This window comes from Capra hircus, chromosome 2 (genome assembly GCF_001704415.2).
Source record: "Capra hircus breed San Clemente chromosome 2, ASM170441v1, whole genome shotgun sequence".
Taxonomy (NCBI): Eukaryota; Metazoa; Chordata; class Mammalia; order Artiodactyla; family Bovidae; genus Capra; species Capra hircus.
In genome coordinates, this window is record NC_030809.1 from 127,523,528 (window position 1) to 127,536,419 (window position 12,892).

At 35.7% G+C, this 12,892-nt stretch overlaps 1 protein-coding gene across 3 annotated transcripts in view; it reads right to left on the bottom strand.

The window, feature by feature from the left end:
* Positions 1-12,892, bottom strand: part of CALCRL (calcitonin receptor like receptor) — a 127,498-nt gene extending 114,606 nt beyond the window's left edge. For all 3 annotated transcript variants that reach the window (XM_005675875.3, XM_005675874.3, XM_005675873.3), the window contains exon 1: positions 12,599-12,892. The gene's annotated coding sequence lies outside the window, so the exon portion shown is untranslated. The remainder of the gene's footprint in view (positions 1-12,598) is intronic.

Below are 12,892 nucleotides of genomic sequence, written 5' to 3' on the forward strand. Positions count from 1 at the left end.
TGAAGAACTTTCCAAATTTAAAAATATAAATCATTATGGAGAAAAAAGAGCAAATACAGATGAATCCCCCTAAGTAGTTATTATGGTTATTTTATGTGTTAACTTGGCTAGGCTATGGTGCCCATCAAACAACTAATCACAGCTAATCTAGATGTTGCTGTGAAGCTATTTTGTAGATGTGATTAACATCTACCATCAGTCAATTTTAAGTAAAGCAGATGACCCTTGATAATGTATGTGATAAAGCCTTCCAATCATTTGAAGGCTTTAAGAGTAAATATTGAGGTTTCCTAAAGAAGAAAAAAATTTTCTTCAAGATTTTTTTCCATGCTTCTCTTGAAGAATGCTCAAACTACCACACAATTGCACTCATCTCACATGCTAGTAAAGTAATTCTCAAAATTCTCCAAGCCAGGCTTCAGCAATACATGAACCGTGAACTTCCTGATGTTCAAGCTGGTTGTAGAAAAGGCAGAGGAACCAGAGATCAAATTGCCAACATCCACTGGATCATGGAAAAAGTAAGAGAGTTCCAGAAAAACATCTATTTCTGCTTTATTGACTATGCCAAAGCCTTTATTGGATCACAATAAACTGTGGAAAATTCTGAAAGAGATGGGAATACCAGACCACCTGACCTACCTCTTGAGAAATCTGTATGCAGGTCAGGAAGCAACAGTTAGAACTGGACATGGAACAACAGACTGGGTCCAAATAGGAAAAGGAGTGAGTCAATGCTGTATATTGTCACCCTGCTTATTTAACTTATATGCAGAGTACATCATGAGAAACTCTGGACTGGAAGAAACACAAGCTGGAATGAAGATTGCCGGGAGAAATATCAATTACCTCAGATATGCAGATGACACCACCCTCATGGCAGAAAGTGAAGAGGAGCTAAAAATCCTCTTGATGAAAGTGAAAGAGGAGAGTGAAAAAGTTGGCTTAAAGCTCAACATTCAGAAAACGAAGATCACGGCATCTGGTCCCATCACTTCATGGGAAATAGATGGGGAAACAGTGGAAACAGTGTCAGACTTTATTTTTTGGGGCTCCAAAATCACTGCAGATTGTGACTGCAGCTATGAAATTAAAAGACGCTTACTCCTTGGAGGAAAAGTTATGACCAACCTAGATAGTATATTCAAAAGCAGAGACATTACTTTGCCAACAAAGGTCCGTCTAGTCAAGGCTATGGTTTTTCCAGTGGTCATGTATGGATGTGAGAGTTGGACAGAGAAGAAGGCTGATCACCGAATAATTGATGCTTTTGAACTGTGGTGTTGGAGAAGACTCCTGAGAGTCCCTTGGACTGCAAAGAGATCCAACCAGTCCATTCTGAAGGAGATCAACCCTGGGATTTCTTTGGAAGGACTGATGCTAAAGCTGAAACTCCAGTACTTTGGCCACCTCATGAGGAGAGTTGACTCATTGGAAAAGACTCTGGTGCTGGGAGAGACTGGGAGGAGAAGGGGATGACTGAGGATGAGATGGCTGAATGGCATCACGGACTCAATGGACATGAGTCTGAGTGAACTCTGGGAGATGGTGATGAACAGGGAGGCCTGGCGTGCTGCGATTCATGGGGTCGCAAAGAGTAAGACACGACTGAGCGACTGAACTGAATTGAACTTGACCATCTGCGGCCAGAAAGTAGCTGCTGAGTGTTTGGTTTAGAGAAGGGTGAGGATTAGGCAGGTGCAGGTGTAGGTATAGAAACAGTGAAAGGAAAAGGGAGAGAAGACAGAAAATTACCAATTGCAGATTCTACTGCTGTGAAGTTTTTCCCAGAGCAGTTTTTCATGCAGCATTGTGCTCTAGTTGATGAAAATAATCTTATAGGCCGTTTGGGTTTCTCATTTTTTAAGTTTGTAGGTACTTATAAATGTATCTGAGGTATATGAAAAATATATACATATAATTTACTTCATTCTAGAAGAAAAGTTGTCATTTGAATTAATTAGCAAGTTTCATAACTGAGATCCAAAACTCTTACTGGATCCATCAAAAAGGGAGGTCACTTGAAACTCACACAGCTATATGCAAAGTGTGAGCCTCTATGACCTTTATCTTATGAATATAGATTAGTTGGTTTTGTACAGGAGAAAAAGTTTGTAGTTTTCATTATATTCTCAAGGTGGGTTATATATCATATAATATTCAAAAACAGAATAAATTATTTTAAACTAAAACCTAAATGAATGTTAACAATCTTATTGTACAGGTATTCTTTTATCATATTTCTGAAATATAATACATAAGATAAGAAAGTGGGTACCATTAAACAGCAATAAAAGGCCCTTCAATAAAGACATTTTTAAAAAAATAAATAACCACCAGAAACTTGGAGTTCTACAATGATGTTTAATTTAATCTTTCTAAATGTTCTTTAAATTTTGAGTTTCTGTAAGTAGTCAAAACTAAAAATTTCTTGACAGACATCTAAATTTATATCTAACGTAGCATATTTCACAAAGTCCACGTAAGTAACGTGATTAAATTTATTTGTATTATCTTCAGTTAGAAGAAACTGTTTGGATGTGATGGATCATTATTGTTATTCAACTTTGTGCAACATTTGTAATAATAGATCTAATAAAATATAATCCACAGAAGTTCAACAAAATAGTTAGGATTCAGGATCACAGTAGACATACGTAAAAACCAGAGCTTTGTCAATGATGACCATTTGATTTTGGGAACACTGTTTCCTTCATTGGACTTCATATGTAAAAGAAAGAAAAAAACAATAATTTCTATATAATATATATTTAAAATCATTAGCATGAAGATCCCTTTTAAGTGCTCAAACTTTGTAGAAATGGTGGTTAGCAATGTCAGTTTTATTAAGTTCTGGCATATATTATATGATTGCAAAAGTGTGATTAGTCTAAAAACATTACAAATCACTCCTGTTCACTCTCCCTATCCTATGAAGGGGCTGTATTCTAATTCTCTGTAAGGTGATTGAAATAAGCTTTTGCAGAGACACAAGTTATGTCCTCAGTTATTTCCTCTTGTTCACGAAAAATTTATGATGAGCACTAAAATGTGTTGAATACCTACTAAGTGCCAAGGGCTGTGCTAAACATTTTCAATGAATGTTTCTTGGATTCCTAACAAAACCTTTTAAAGCAGTATGATTATCACTTCCATTTGACACAAAAGGGAATTAAGTAGTGGTGAAGTCTGGGTTCATACGTGAGTAACCTAAAGCCAAAGTCCATTAAGCTTCACATCTGTAATGTGGCTCATATTTTAACTGATATTGTAGCTTTTTATTTTTTGCAACTGATAAAGGTGGTAAATTAAAAAAAAAATTAAACTCATGGAGTAACCTGGAAAGCTAAGGTTATTTACTCCATCACTGTTTTGAAAGAATTTAAGTGCACACTACACTTAATATGGGTTGACAGTGGCCTGCTATAGGGTCAGAGGTACTGAGTGTGGCAGTGCTTGCATGGGATTTTTTGAAGAAGTTCCTCATTATCTTCATTACCTCCACCATAGTTTGGCCTCGGGACAAACAACAGGGAGGGAACACAGCTGTGCCTATCAACAAAAAATAGGATTCAAGATTTATGGACCATGGCTCCATCAGAACAAGGCCCAGTTTCCCCCTCAGTCAGTCTCTCCCATCAGGAAGCTTCCAAAAGTCTCTTATCCTTCTCCGTTAGAGGGCAGACAAAATGAAAACCACAGTCACAGAAAATTAACCAAACTTATCATATGGATCCTAGCCTTGTCTAACTCAGTGAAGCTATGAGCCATGCCATGTAGGGCCACCCAAGATGGACAGGTCATGATGGAGAGTTCTGACAAAACATGGTCCACTGGAGAAGGGAATGCAAACCACTTCAGTATTCTTGCCTTGAGAATACCATGAGCAGCATAAAAAGGCAAAAAGATAGGACACTGAAAGATGAATTCCCCAGGCTGGTAGGTGTCCAAAATGCTATGGGAGATGAGTGGAGAAAAAACTCCATGAAGAATGAAGAGACAAAGCCTCAGCAAAAACAACACTCCAGTTGTGGATGTGACTGGTGATGGAAGTAGGTCTGATGCTGTAGAGAGCAATATTGCATAGGAACCTAGAATATTAGGTCCATGGAATCCCTTAGAAGAAATGGAGTAGCCATCATGGTCAACAAAAGAGTCTGAAATGCAGTACTTGGATGCAATCTCAGAAATAACAGAAGTATCTCTGTTCATTTCCAAGGCAAACCATTCAATATCATGGTAATCCAAGTCTGTGCCCCAACCAGTAGTGCTGAAGAAGCTGTTGAACGGTTCTATGAAGATCTACAACCTTTTAGAACTAACACCCAAAAAAGATGTCCTTTTTATTACAGAGGACTGGAATGCAAAGGTAGGAACTCAAGAAATACCTGGAATAACTGGCAAATTTGGCCTTGGAGTGTAGAATGAAGCAGGGCAAAGGCTAATAGAGTTTTGCCAAGAGAACGCACTGGTCATAGCAAATACCCTCTTCCAACAACACAAGAGAAGATTCTACACATGGACATAACCAGATGGTCAACTCTGAAATCAGACTGATTATATTCTTTGCAGCCAAAGATGGAGAAGCTCTACACAGTCAACAAAAACAAGACCGGAAGCTGACTTTGGCTCAGATCATGAATTCCTTATTGCCAAATTCAGACTGAAATTGAAGAAAGTGGAAAAACCACTAGACCATTCATGTATGACCTACATCAAATTCCTTATGATTATACAGTGGAAGTAAGAAATAGATTTAAGGGACTAGACCTGATAGAGTACCTGATGAACTATGGATGGAGGTTTGTAACATTGTACAGGAGACAGGGATCAAGCCCATCCCCATGAAAAAGAAATGCAAAAAGCAAAATGGCTGTCTGGGGAGGCCTTACAAATAGCAGTGAAAAGAAGAGAAGCAAAAAGCAAAGGAGAAAAGGAAAGATATACCCATTTGAATGCAGAGTTCCAAAGAATAGCAAGGAGAGATAAGAAAGCCTTCCTCAGCAATCAAAGAAAAGAAATAGAGGAAAACAATAGACTGGGAAAGACTAGAGATATTTTCAAGAAAATTAGAGATAACAAGGGAACATTTCATGCAAAGATGGGCTCAATAAAGGAGAGAAATGGTATGGACCTAACAGAAGCAGAAGATATTAAGAAGAGGTGGCAAGAATACACAGAAGAACTATACAAAAAAGATCTTCATGGTCAGATATTCACTATGGTGTGATCACTCACCTAGAGCCAGACATCCTGGAATGTGTAATCAACTGGGCCTTACAAAGCATCTCTATGAACAAAGCTAGTGGAGGTGATGGAATTCTGGTTGAGCTATTTCAAATCTTGAAAGATGATGCTGTGAAAGTGCTACACTCAATATGCCAGCACATTTGGAAAACTCAGCAGTGGCCACAGCACTGGAAAAGGTCAGTTTTCATTCCAATCCCAAAGAAAGGCAATGCAAAAGAATGCTCAAACTACCACACAACTGCACTCATCTCACATGCTAGTAAAGTAATGCTCAAAATTCTCCAAGCCAGGCTTCAGCAATACGTGAACAGCGAACTTCCAGATGTTCAAACTGGTTTTAGAAAAGGCAGAGGAGCCAGAAATCAAATTGCCAACATTCACTGAAACATCAAAAAAACAAGAGAGTTCCAGAAAAACATCTATTTCTGCTTTATTGACTATGTCAAAGCCTTTGACTGTGTGGATCACAACAAACTGTGGACATTTCTTAAAGAGATGGGAATACCAGACCACCTGACCTGCCTCTTGAGAAATCTGTATGCAGGTCAGGAAGCAACAGTTAGAACTGGACATGGAACAACAGACTGGGTCCAAATAGGAAAAGGAGTACGTCAAGGCTGTATATTGTCACCCTGCTTATTTAACTTATATGCAGAGTACATCATGAGAAACGGTAGGCTGGATGAAGCATAAGCTGGAATCAAAATTGACCAGAGAAATATCAATAACCTCAGATATGCAGAAGACACCACCCTTATGGCAGAAAGTGAAGAACTAAAGTGCCTCTTGATCAAAGTGAAGGAGGAGAGTGAAAAAGTTGGCTTAAAGCTCAACATTCAGAAAACTATTATCATGGCATCATTCCCATCACATCATGGCAAATAGATGGGGAAACAGTGGAAACAGTAGCTGACTTTATTTTTTGGAGCTCCCAAATCACTGCAGATGGTGACTGCAGCCATGAAATTAAAAGACTCTTACTCCTTGGAAGGAACCTAGACAGCATATTAATAAGCAGAGACATTACTTTGTCAACAAAGGTCCATCTAGTCAAGGAGATGGATTTTCCAGTGGTCATGTATGGATGTGAGAGTTGAACTATAAAGAAAGCTGAAGGCCAAAGAATTGATGCTTTTGAACTGTGGTATTGGTAAAGACTCTTGAGAGTCCCTTGGACTGCAGGTAGATCCAACGAGTCCATCCTAAAGGAAATCAGTCCTGGGTGTTCATTGGAAGGACTGATGTTGAAGCTGAAACTCCAATACTTTGGCCACCTGATGTGAAGAGCTGACTCATTTGAAAAGACCCTGACCTTGGGAAAGATTGAAGGCAGGAGGTGAAGGGCATGACAGAGGATGAGATGGTTGGATGGCAACACTGACTCAATTGACATGAGTTTAAGTAAGCTCCAGGATTTGGTGATGGACAGGAAAGCCTGGTATGCTGCAGTCCATGGGGTTGGAGAGTCAGACAACACTGAGAGACTGAGCTAACTAACTACACTTAAGCTAAGATTCTAGGAACAGCATCCCTTTGCACTAGGGATGACATGGTAGCAATCACCAATTGAAGAGGGAAGCAGAGTTATTCAGAGCATGAGTCAGGATTGAAGGCCTTGTTTTGCCACTTGATAACTGTATGAACTTGGGCACATTACTTAGGAGCTCTGTGCTTTAGTTTATGAGTTTCATACATGCAAACAAGGATAATATTTCCAGGGCTTTGAGGGAAGATTAAAGGAGTTTATACATTAGTAATTAATAATGTCTATGGCACATAGCAAACCCTCAAAGAATTTACCTAAGTCAGTAGCAGCAAGCCACCCTTTAAAACAGGGTGCTCGTGTATGAATGCAGTGTGCACAGGTTCACCTTCTGTTGACCTTGGGAAGGAATGCTGCAGGAGGGAAGGCAGATCCTCCTGTTAGAGGTTGCAGCAAAGGAGGCCGACTCTCCTACAGGAATATTAAGATAGATCCATCCAATAATGAAGGCTTCCTCTGATGGTGCAGCAGTAAAGAAACTGCCTGCTGATGCTGAAGACTCCATTTGGATCCCTGGGTTGCGAAGATTCCCTGGAGGAGGGCATGGCTACCCACTCTAATATTCTAGACTGGGAAATCCATGGACAGAGGAGCCTGGTAGGCAACAGTCCATGAGTTCCAAAAGTTGGACACTACTTAGCAATTAAACAACAACAAAACCCATCAATGCCTCCTTCATTCAATAACACATCCTCATCTTATATTGTCAAGGATCAGAAAGCAAAGCAACCTGACAATAAATATATGTATTTACTCAAGTAAACCTGACAATTCCAAGATATTTTAGTTAACCGGGACTTTAATAAAATTGTGTTTAACACATTTAAAATGTAGCAATGTCTTTACTAAATATGATATGATTGTGGTCTCAAACATACTCCATTCCAGGGAATTGCTTCAAACAACAACTATATCTAAATTTCTAAAGCACAACTACAAAAGCTGTATTTTTGCCTTAGCTAATAAAGTTTACTGTCATGTCGTAAAAAAAGATTTGAAACCAAAACAATTTCATTGAAATGATTTTTAAAAGAAATATGTAAATTGATTAATAAAATATTTAAGCCTGTTACTCTAATGTTAGGTCTAATAAAAACAAGTCTCCTATTTTGCCTCATATTTGAAATGAACACAATTGAGGAAAAAAAGATCAACAATTTTGTTTTGCTGGCATTCTTTCCCCAGAGTTTTAATCCTCCTTATTTTCTGCTATGACATTATTTATTCTTCTCTTGTACTTAGCGAAGTTCCAATTTTCCCTTCAATTTATCCTTGGAAGGGAAGCAAGACTGAAGTTCATGCACAGATATCTGCATAATAATTGGTGTCAGGTTAACTAATGGTTATGGGTTCAAACTAATACTCATTTGTAAAATGTATCAAGTCAGTGCATGGATATAAGACAAATTTACTTAGTTTCCATTGAGAAAACCAAGTCTGTGTGCTCATGGATATGCTAATGACCCCCCACTGACTAGGCTGGAAGGAGAGGGACAGACACCTTGTAAACCTTCTAGCTGCTACTTCACTATACCACTTGTTCTTGTCACTATGATTTATGAGAAGCACAATCGGGTCTGAGTTACCTAAGCCAGAATAGAGAAATAATGACAGATTTATACACAAGTTTATCCCATATTAAAATTTTTTATTTAAAAAATATGTTCCATATTGACAGGTAAGATTTCTCATATTGGCTCCATCCAACAACTGCAATAAGGTATAAAACCTTAATACCACAGGGTTGGGTTGGTTAATTGTTTATTTAGATTTCTATTGGGTTGAGTTTTGGTCCTATTAATTGGTTGTAAGGTAGAAAGCATATGATGCATTTAACTAAACCATGAAGGAAGAAAAGGATTAAAACGATTTATATTTAAAAGTAAATATACCCCTTTGACCATTTTTGCAAGTGATAATATATTGTTGTGTTAGTTTTGCATGATACTGTCTTTTTTAAGTAAAGAAATTTAAGGGGAAAAAAGGAAGAAATATGTTCTGGTAAAGTATTTGCAACTTATTTGATAATAATACCAGCAACCTAATAATCATAGAACCTAACTCTGTCACAGACAATGATTTCATTTTATTTTTTAATATTAAGAAGACTTTTATTGGGCCTTTAAAATCCATTTATTAATTTTTTGTAAATAACATTAAAGTTAAAAACAATTTGATTTTAAGTTACTCAAATATGAAAAATACATATTACTTAATTTAATCTAATTTAATGAACAATATTGTAACTCAAATTAGATATGAAAAGATAATAATCTGGATTTATTGAGGATGGAAAGTTTAAGTTGTTTAAGCTGGAATGACAATAGTATGTATAAAAGAATATATTATTATTTAAATGGGTTTTGTTGATTTAATTATCATATATCTAATCATATGTTCTTTTTCCTTAAATCACACTAGATCAATATTTATATTCCAAATTTTACAATTAAATGTATTCTATATTATGCAATTTTATACTAGTTAAGTCTATATATCTTCAAAATTATTAACCAACTTATAAGTAGATAAACTAAAATTAAGGTATGAAAACTATCCAGTTACTTTGAGTTGCATAACTATGGATTGATGAAAGAATTTGGGAGGCATGGTTGTCCATGTGAATAAACGGGAAAGTGTGTGAGATATGGCATTAGTAGGCAGACCCTGTGTCTCTGGTAAACTTTTATTTTCCATTTAACTGCATCAGAGCATTTTCTGGTATTAAATGAGAGAATTTCCTAAATTTAATAGTGCAACAGCAACATGGTAGTAGTAATTTGGTAGAAAAGGAAAATTTTCCTAAGAAATTATAGACATTTATATAGTACATCCCTAGACTTCAGAACCAGACACAGACAAATCTTTTAAATAAGCATATACTGACTTTCCATCTTAAGTTCATTCTCTGAAAGTCTGATTAAGTCAAGAACTAACAGATGCTGCAAGTTTGACTCTTTGAGTGTCTGTCTTTAACACCATTGCAATGATATAGCTTATGTTTATGGGTTAAAAGCTTCTCTGAATCGTAAACAAAGATAAGGAATGAAATCAATGACTTCAAATAATGTTCTTTAAATATATTTGTTTTCTGAAATGTTGACTATTATCATGGTATCTCTAAAAACAGAATTCTTTTTTTCAAGCTGTGTTCAATGTCATACATAAACAAGTTTTGTATAGTAAATGCATATTTTGATCTTTAAAGTATTTTGTTAATTGTTCTATAGCAATCACTAAGGCAAGTCTTAAAAATTAAGTAACTCTCAAATTTTAACTATGGAGTTAAAGGTTGGAAACAAAATATTGCTAAAATTGTTACAGATATAATCTAAATTAGAAATACGTAATAATACTAGTAACTGAATTTTGATTAGATTATACATGTTTATCAAATAATTTTTCCATGCTAACATAGAGCTTATAAAGTAAACGTCTTGTTCTGATATTATTTGAATTTTTTACGGAAGTAAATATCTGTTATGCGTAAAAGAATGATAGACTCTGTACAAGTGAATGTGAAGGTTCTCATATGTATGCTAGGTGTTGACGCAATTTAAAGTTCACTATATCCTAGGCATCACCAATGAGAAAAGTATATACACCTTGGCCATTCATTTAACATAGTCTTAAAATTACAGACCCAAGTCTGATTTCTTTATAATATTTTGTTATTCATTTTTTTCCAAGTGAATGAAAGATCTTATGTATGCTAAAAGTGTACATATTTTATCTAACAAAATTATATTTTGGCATGTGCCAAGATATGCTGGGGAAGAGGAGACTTGTAGCAATAACCAAAAGCATATTCTTAAAGACAACCAAATATTGCAGGTAAAACATATTTTAGCTCACATTACCCATGTAATTTCTCAATTCTATAGTTTGTCTTACATATTTAGAACTGACATTAGATTCTGTGCATTCATTTTATGATCTTATAGGGTAATATCATCCAGAAACATAAATTAATTCTTTATGGCTGGAAGCATGTGTCAGTGCTCTGATAGTTCCTTACAATTAAAGAAAGCAAACTGCAGAATATAATAATATGAATTCTTATTTCAAATTTTCAATGATTTTCTCAAATAACAAGCCTTTGCGAAAAGATCCACAATATTCATTCCTGAATATTCCACACTATTACTTGAAAATAAAAATTATAAATCATTATAATTATTACCAAAAATAAGCTATTCAAGAAAATTGTGGGGTTTTGGTTAGCAACTAGAGATTAGAGAATTTGAGGAAGTTTCTTATTATAAAATATGATATTAATTTAATGTAATTCTCCTTCTAAGAAAATAAGCTAAAAGAACTGCTATTTTTAGGTTTTGTTACTACCCCATGACATTGGGTTCGGCATTTAATGTGTTCTTTCCATTTCCTCCCCTAATTATCTAATGGCTATTTACAAAGTTACATTCAAAAACAATATCCATTTCCACAAATGTGTCAAGGAACTTAGTACAATTAATGAATGACAGGAGATAGGAAAGCAGCCATAATATTTTTTAAAGAATCACAAAAACAAGACTTAATTGAAGTTTCCATTATTTGGAGAAATATATGGAAGAATTGAGTAGAAACTTATAAAGGAATTACTGAGAATGAGTTGGTGGTCCACTGTTAATGTGCCTGATTATGGATGAATAAGTACAGAATTTCTCCATGGAAAGACATTTTGCAGATTATAATTTCATTTGGGTATGAAAATATACTAAAATTATGTCAATCAATATAATTTGAACCCAAATCTGACATCTAATTTTCCTCAGCAATAAATTTGTCATGTCTCTATACGAACATCTTATAAACTAGACACTCGTTTCTGAAACTGTCCAATTGTTTGTACTGTTGAAAGAAGCATTAACAGATGTTTCATCTCAACATTTCAGTAAGTTCTATCCTGGAAATTACTTTTTTTTAAACACACTTTAATTTCTCTTGAACAATCTGATATACCCAATTGGGAAATCTTTGCGATTTTCTTTGTTATCTCAATATCACACCCTCCCAAAAAAAACTTGCAGAAGGTTATCAGACAAATGGAAGCAATACATTCTATTACTTCTTAGCTATAAAAAGCTTTGAAATTAGAGTTAATATAGAAATACCAACATTTTCTCAACCTTAGTTTTTTTTCCTTTGTTGCCCACCCCATGATCCAACACAGCGGAAACAGTTCAGGGTTAGTCAAAGAGATTTAAACACATCTGGCAACAGCGAACAATGAAAATTCCATTAGTTCAGTAGTTCGAGATGTATGTGTAAATAGAGGTAGAAGGCAAGTAGAAGGCAAATATAATAAATCCAAAGTTGTTACTTTTCCTTAGATTCTCCATTGTGTTTAATAGCAGAGTGAGTGAGGCTCCAAGATCCCCATAAGTATTTTCTCACCCCCCTTTTTAAAACAGTGATTATATGGAAAGTTTAAAGACTCTTGTGGGGGAAAAATGTTTTCCAGCTGTCAAAATTTAAGCTTGGCTAATAGAGCTAATTTTAAAAGGCATTGTTCCCTGATTAAGATATTTGTTCAGAAGTATGCCTTTAAATACATTTAGATGTTTTATTACTTCCCAAATTTATTTTCTAGAGTAGCACTGTACCTAATATTATCTAGTAGTAACAGGTATTGTGTACATCTTGGGGAGATATACTGTCATTGTTTTAACACATGAAATAAATGTAAATTGTTTAAACATAATTTTAATGTTACTAGCTGAGTTCTATAGTAAAAACATTGTCAAACGACTTGAGAATACTACTCTGAATAAATATATTTATTTTGAATAATGCACTTACCCAGAACAGCTCCTAAGGAAATTCTTGGTGAACTATTCTTAGGATGGAATTTGATTTTCTGAGATTCCGCAGAAGAAATGTACCCCCAGGCAAGGTGGGGAAGGGTGAAAGCCTTGCAATATGATCCTGCAGGCAGGGTGAGGTCCAGTTAGCAGAGCTTGGTGATCCTCAGGCAGGAGGTGACACTGCTGGAGAGAGTGTTGTTCTGAGTGGACTGGAAGGGTTGTCACATTGTATGTGCTCAGCAGCAGAAGGGAAACATCAGAGCTTCCTGTTACATCACTCTGACCCCGC